Source organism: Marmota marmota, unplaced genomic scaffold (assembly GCF_001458135.2).
Source record: "Marmota marmota marmota unplaced genomic scaffold, marMar, whole genome shotgun sequence".
NCBI lineage: Eukaryota > Metazoa > Chordata > Mammalia > Rodentia > Sciuridae > Marmota > Marmota marmota.
Window position 1 is genome coordinate 9,895,498 of NW_026000020.1, and position 7,941 is coordinate 9,903,438.

The following is a 7,941-nucleotide window of genomic DNA, read 5'->3' on the forward strand; positions in this document are numbered from 1 at the left end:
TAATGGCTTCCTCCTCCCTGGCCTCCTGGTCAGCAAGGCCAGTGCCTGGATAAACCTGAACCATGTCAGAGAGTTCACACACTCCACTCCCCCTTTGCCTTCAGTGCTCTTTTTACATCCTAAGCATGAGATGTCCTTTGTCTCTTAATTCTTCCATACTCCTAATGTCAATAATGAAGAACCATCTTTATGAAATAGAAAAGGGCTTTTCTGAATCATGGAGAGAGCAATAGGTCACTCTTCACAGAGAGTCTGCTGATACTGTTCTATGTGTTCCAGGAAAATGCATATTCTTCTCTGGTACATTTGTGTTGGCCTGAAATGACCTGGTCAATGGGCACATCTGGCCTGTTCTGAGTGACTGAGAGGAGTATCCCTGAAGCTGTGCCCAGCCTGCCAATCCCTGCTGATTTGCATGTGCCCACAGCACAGCCCACTGCCCTGAAGACTTCTTAAGAGGCTGCTCACACCCTGTACAGGGGTCATTCCCAGTCAGGACACAGCATGGCCATGAGGGTCTCCATTGAGTTCCTGGGGCTCCTGCTGCTCTGCCTCTCAGGTAAGGAGAGTACTGGGGATGTCCTCAGCACAGTGTGGTCAGTGCCTGACTCTTTAATGAAGTCCTCCAGTAATGTGATTAATTACAAGAATGTTTATTTTTATGTTTCCAATGTCAGGCTCCAGATGTGACATCACAATGACCCAGTCTTCATCTTTCATGTCTAAATCTCAAGGAGACTCAGTCACAGTCACTTGTCGGACAAATGGGAGTATTGGTACCAGTTTACACTGGTACCAGCAGAAACCAGGGAAAGCTCCTAAGCTCATGATCAATTATGCAACAGTTTGGAAACTGGGGTCCCCTCGAGGTTCAGTGGCACTGGATCTTGGACAGATTTTACTCTCACCATCAGCAGCCTGGGGCCTGAAGATGCTGCCACTTATTACTGTCAACAGAGTTGGGATTCCCCTCCCACAGTGACACAGGCCATGACAAAAACCTCCCAGTGAGCAGAAGTGTGAGGCTGGGCTGCCCCAGCTGCTCCTCCTGCTGCCTCCACATGCTGAGAGCTCAGCTCAGCCAACATTAGAGTTCAATGGCAGGATTTTGAAGAAGGGGAGAGGGAGGATCCTCTGTCCTAAAACCCTTGCTCCTCCAGAGTCCCAGCAGCACAGACATGACAACACTTCTCTTGATTTAAAACAGACTTTATTACTTCTATGTAGTTCTGTGAAGAATACTTGATACACATTCTATGGTGTCAGCTTAACTGGGTGGAGAGACACCTGGAGTGTTAGTACACCATACTCTGTATGTGTGTGAGCCTGTTTCACAGAAGATTGGTGTGATGTTCAGGGACTAGGTGAGGACCCTATCTGAATGGAGGTGGCACTGCTTCATGATGTGGAACACAGGGGATATAGAAGGAATAAAAGGAACACACTTTTTTTTTGTCTTCCCAAAAAGAACTTCCTCCCCCAAAGAATGTGCTTCTTCTACCATGTTTGGTCACTGACCCTGTTTCTTCAGGTCTTTGTCCTGTAAGGTGATAAGTATGTGCACCTTATAAAATACCACCCTAAAGAGTTTGTCTCTTTATTGTGATGCATTATGAACTCCCTACTGAAGAAGCCTTGATGGGATCACACTGGGCAAAGCCCCAAAAAGATGGTGGAAATTATTATTTTTCCTTTTTTAAAAATTGTTATTCTTATATACACATGCATGGAGTAAAACTTAATCTAATTAGGATTCCATTTTTCTGACCAAAGATGATGTGGATTTACTTTGGTCATGTATTCCTATGTGAACATAGGGATGTTATGTCTGATTAATTCTTGCTACTCTCTTTCTTATTCCCATCCTCCCTCCATCCCCCTCATTCCCCTTTGTTTAATCCAATGAACTGAGGGAAACATAATTGTTCTGTACATCTGTGAAAACTCTTCCAATGCTGTGGGTCCTGTGCCCTGGCCCCTCTGTTTAGCAAGCCCAGTAGTCAAAACAAAATGGACAAACAACAACAGTCACAGAACAATGTGCTACAGTGATCTGGGCTCTACCAGGTTGAGACCTAAATTGAATAAATGAGATGTCAGTCTTATTTCCAAATTCCAATGTCAGGTATCACCTGAGAAATGTGCTGACAAAGACTCCAGCCTCCTTGTCTGTGTCCCCAGGGGAAGAGCACTCTGGGGTGTTGACAGCTAGTGACCTTGGCACCAGCAGAACCTGGGAGGGCAGCTGGAGGCCTTAACTGTGCTGCATCCAGAAGGGCCAGAGATGCCGCAGCCCAGCTCAGTGTCAGTGAGTCAGGTCGAGATTTCACCCTGTCCATCAGCAGCCTGGAGCATAGGGTGTGGCTGTTAATTACTGTCAGGAAGGCCACAGTGGCCACCAGAGTGGTCCAAATGATTTCAGTGGAAATTACTGCAGTCCCTTCTGGCTTCAGTCTCTCTCTGCCTGGCACATGACTGCTTTGTCAATAGGCACAAAATCCAACCATCTGGAGTTTGTTTCCCCTGCTTCACTCATGTCTCAAAGGTGCTTGGTTCATTAGGCCCTCTTCTTCTTCCCCAGGCAACATGGCAGAGGTTAAACAGGCTGGGAAGTGCTTGCTATTATCTGCACATGAGCAAGAGGAAATGGAGGTTCAGGAAGACCCATAAATATCCAGGGTTCTGCTCAGGGTTAATAGTGACTACACAAGCACAAGTGTGTGCCAGCATCTCTGTGACTTCTCCTTTCTTCTTGACCCAGTGATGGCCTCCTCTGTCCAGCACAGAGCCTGTTAATGATGGTTACAGGAATTGCTCTCAGGTCCTGCTCACAGGATATTTCCTCTCCTTTCCAAAAAAGGTCTTAGAAAATTCTATGTATTCTGATCCTGGCATGTGGAGGCTCAAGCTCCTTCTGGCTTTGTATCTCAGCAGGATTCATCCATCTCTGACTTCTCCTCCACCCACAGCAGGGCTCAGGGCTCCATGGACGAGGGGATTTGTGGGCAGGTAGACTTTCCCAGAGTCAGTTTACCATGCTCATTCCCAGTATCTTGTATCCAAACAGTGGTCTGTGTCTCTTTTTCCTGTCATTGTTAGGACAATATTTCTAAATCCCAAATAAAGTTCTGGGTCTTTTTGAAGTAAAATCAATAGATTTCCTCTGGCCAGGGCCAAAGGAGAAGAAAGCAAACAGTTCCACAACCCTCAACCCTGACTGGGGTATAAAGAAACTTATAAGGACTAAAATCTACAAAGAAGGGGAGCAGGAGAGCAATTATAATCACATGCACATTTCATAAAGTGGAAAACACATTTTATCAGAAATCATATGTTTAGTACATACTCAGGAAGGCATGCATGGATTAGCTTCATACTTCACAGATACTGTGGTCAGGGTGCAAGTGGGTGAGAGTGGAGGAGTCAGCTTCAATGCCAGTGGGCTCATGGGGAAGGGAGCACATTCACACAGGGTGAAGTGTCTGAACAAAATGGGGTCAGTCTGGCCTAATTTTCCAATCATCCAATAACATTTGCCCCTTTTCTAGAAATCATCAAATTTTTGATTCTTCATCTATGTTGTGTATGGGGTACTAATATCAGTGCACACACATGAGTTTAACAGAAGAAATGTGTTTTTTAATAAATTTGATAAGCCAGCTTAAGATGCGTGGGCCACTGAGCAATCCTATTAAACATTATACCTGCGTGGTCCAGCCAGGCCTCTAAGGAGAGTAGGTAGCCAGGGGTTCCATTTGTACCAACTTTAGCCCCTGATCTCTCCCATGTAGGTTTCTTACTTTGGCAAAGTGACTTTTAATAACTCCAATTTTTTGGCATGGAAACAGCAAGCTTCTCCCAGGGCCACAGAGAGTCCTTCTTGGGACTGAACAATAGGGTCTAGGCCTCTTCTATTTTAAAGTACAACTTCTGCCAGAGATTGAACTTGTTCATGTAAATGACCAAAGGCTGGCTCAATATGGTCCAAATCTATATTCACTTCCTGGGTTAGGTGAGAGAGCTCTTGTTCTCCTTTTATTTGTGTGGCTGTTCCAACCACAGTTGATCCTACTACACCTAACCTGATTAGGGCTGGAATAAAATGGGAATGGCTCTTTTGATTTTGTAATTTATATTTTGGGCATTTCCAGTTGAGAGGGGATAGCTCCTTCTGGTCCCCCATAGGCAAAGACCTGGGGTAACACTTGTTCAGTAATACAAATAGCTGGATTATGAGTAGGGGTATGCAGTGAGATAACCCCAATGTCACATGTAAACCAAGTCCCATTAGGATAAAAATATGACACAGTGGAGTATCTAGTAATATTACAGGATCAAACATTCCTGGGAAAGTTGATTCCCAAATTACCTTGGTTAGGGAAGATAAAGCAAGAGGTCTTTTGTGACATGTCACCTAGGGTGAGGAGTGGTCCACGATTAACACAATTAGGTTTATTTTTGGTTAGGTGGATTTGAGTTGATCTGACCCTTACATAATAAGGGGGTGTGGACTTGAGACAGAACCAACAGTATTGTCTAGTGTAGGCCAAGACTTGTTAATAACCTTTAGGACAGCACAAGAAGTAGGGAAAAAGTTGGGTTCCCTGGTTGCTTAAGGCAATTTGGTGGAGCCAGATAGAAGAGATTTTTTTTATATTGGGAGCTCCTTGGTCATGATCATAGAAAAGAGTGTCTGGTAGATCTTTTAGGGATCCTATCAGCTATGGGCCATGAGGTTATTCCCATTTCCTTTCTCTGAAGAGTTTAAATTTTCCTACAATCAATTCCCATTTGGTACATCTGAACCTCCCAAATATGTCCAGATTGGAGTATGTAACTCAGAGGTTGCATAATTCTGACTCTTAAAAGAGCCACCAAGGAAAAGTTTAGGAGAATTTTCTGTCAAAATTGAAAACCAAGTTTTATCATTAGATCTGTCTCTATAGATGGCTATCTTGATAACAATGAGGAGGGACAATAAAACTTAAACATATCCCTACATTCATGCAGGGGGGAATCATATATATATACTTCAGGGTATAAGGATTGCCACTAAATTGGGGAACAGCACCATCCAAATGTACAGTTAACAAAGGTCTATTTAGGTCTGTCTCACCTGGTCTAGGAATGCATCAATTTACTTGAGCTGGAATTCTGCAGGTTTGCAGGGTGAAGGCATGGTAAATTTACACCTGGGGAGTTCAGTAGCCTGGGCCTTAGGACACAGTCCAAGCAAGAGAAAATACATAATTAACATTTTTTCCAGTTTTTATTAAGAGGATGGATGGGGTCTCAGTGAGAGACCCATGCTTCTGCACCGGTTATTTTGGTAAGATTCACTGGGGTATGATGAATCCATGCAGTGTGCCCATCTACCTTTATGGCCATCCTGGTGGTCAGGATGATGGAGTAAACTCCTCTCCAGCTGGGTGTCAGTCATTTCTTTTAGAACCCTTTGATGTAGATCTTGTCTCCTGACTGGAATGGGTGTTGGAAACCAGTGGCCTCTCTGGGTTGTTTCTCACAAAAGAATCTATAAGCTTTTTCTTGTATCTGCTGGAGAGACTTACTGCAGTTAACAAGAGATTGGTGGATGATTTCAGCCAAATATATACCACACACCTAGGGGAGCAAAAGGTGTGATCTCCCACACATGATCTAAAAGGAAGAAAAATTTCCCTTAAAATGTAAATGTTTTCTTTCTTTCCTTAAAAGTGGAGCATAGGGTCTGCAAAAGAGCAACGGGCAAAAGCATTGGCCAGCCGGCACTGCTCTCTAGTGCAAATTTACAGAGGGTACACTTCAGTGTCCAGTTCATTCGGTCAACCTGCCCAGAACTTTGAGGATGGTAAGCACAATGAAGTTTTCAGTCTATGTTTAAAGGCTTTGGTATTCCTTGTGCTATGGCTTCAGTGAACTCTGGCCCATTATCCAATTTTACCATGACAGATATGGTATGATTTCATTAAGAAGATATTTTGTTACAGTCCCGCCAGTCTCATTTTTGGTAAGATATTCTTCTTTCTGGCCAACCTGATAAAGCATCCACAAAAATGAGGAGATATTTAGTACCATTGGAGGGAGGTCTTACCTCAGTGAATTCAACTTTCCAATGGTCTCCAGGCAGCTCATCTCAATTGTGAACCCCAAGTTGGGTCCGCCTTCAAGTTTGACATTTACCTGTTGGCAGGCTGGACATCACTCAGAGATTCCCTGGGCTGTATGTTTTAGTCCTGGGATGTAGTGTGTTTCAGATAGAAAGTCAGTGAATTTTTTTTCCAAATGGGTAGTTATGTAATTCTAATATTAATCTTTTTTTCCCCAAGGTTTAGGGTATCATTAGTCTGGAGTTGGCCATAGTCCACCACCTTTCTGATTTTGGACCCTGTCTTTTGTTATCCTGCTCTTTTTCTTCTGGAAAATAGACTTGCGGGGAAGGAAGGCTGGTTTTGAAATATAAAGCCAAAGGGAACATGGTGACTTGTTTTGGTTTGGAGTTCAATGTCACCCATTGAGCTGTCTCATCAGCAAAATTTTTGCCTCTGACCATTGTAGCATCTCCTTTTTTGGTGACCCCAGCAGAATATGATAGTCACATGCTTAAGTAACAAATTTGCCTCAAATAGGGCTAATATCTTCTCTTTATGTTTTATGGAATTTCCCTCAGCACTTAGTAATCCCTGTTCCCTATAAATGGTTCAGTGCACACAAGAGTAGCAAAAAGCATACCTGCCGCCTATGCAAATGTTTTCTTTCTTACCTTCAGCTCACCTTCAAGCCTATCAAGGCAACTAGTTCCACTCACTGTGCCAAGGTTCCTTTTGGGGGGCTTGAGCCCAAATCACTTCTGTTTCCATTGTGACCCTATCTCTATTTCTTTTATTGGTTGTTCAAAACATTACAAAAAAGCTCTTGACATATCATATTTCATACATTGGATTCAAGTGGGTTGTAAACTCCCGTTTTTAACCCAAATACACATTGCAGAATCACATTGGTTACACATCCACATTTTTACATAATGCCCTATTAGTAACTGTTGTATTCTGCTACCTTTCCTATCCTCTACTATCCCCCTCCACTCCCCTCCCATCTTCTCCCTCTACCCCATCTACTGTAATTCATTTCTCTCCTTGTTTATTTTCCCGTTCCCCTCACAACCTCTTATATGTAATTTTGTATAACAATGAGGGTCTCCCTCTATTTCCATACAATTTCCCTTTTCTCTCCCTTTCCCTCCCACCTCATGTCTCTGTTTAATGTTAATCTTTTCTTCCTGCTCTTCCTCCCTGCTCTGTTCTTAGTTGCTCTCATTATATCAAAGAAGATATTTGGTATTTGTTTTTTAGGGATTGGCTAGCTTCACTTAGCATAATCTGCTCTAGTGCCATCCATTTCCCTGCAAATTCCAAGATTTTGTCATTTTTTAGTGCTGCATAATACTCCATGGTGTATAAATGCCACATTTTTTTTTTATCCATTCATCTATTGAAGGGCATCTGGGTTGGTTCCACAGTCTAGGTATTGTGAATTGTACTGCTATGAACATCGATGTGGCAGTATCCCTGTAGTACACTCTTTTAAGGTCTTCAGGGAATAGTCTGAGAAGGGCAATAGCTGGGTCAAATGGTGGTTCCATTCCCAGCTTTCCCAGGAATCTCCATACTGCTTTCCAAATTGGCCGCACCAATTTGCAGTCCCACCAGCAATGAACAAGAGTACCCTTTTCCCCACATCCTCGTCAGCACTTGTTGTTGTTTGACTTCATAATGGCTGCCAATCTTACTGGAGTGAGATGGTATCTTAGGGTGGTTTTGATTTGCATTTCTCTGACTGCTAGAGATGGTGAGCATTTTTTCGTGTACTTGTTGATTGATTGTATGTCCTCCTCTGAGAAGTGTCTGTTCAGGTCCTTGGCCCATTTGTTGATTGGGTTATTTG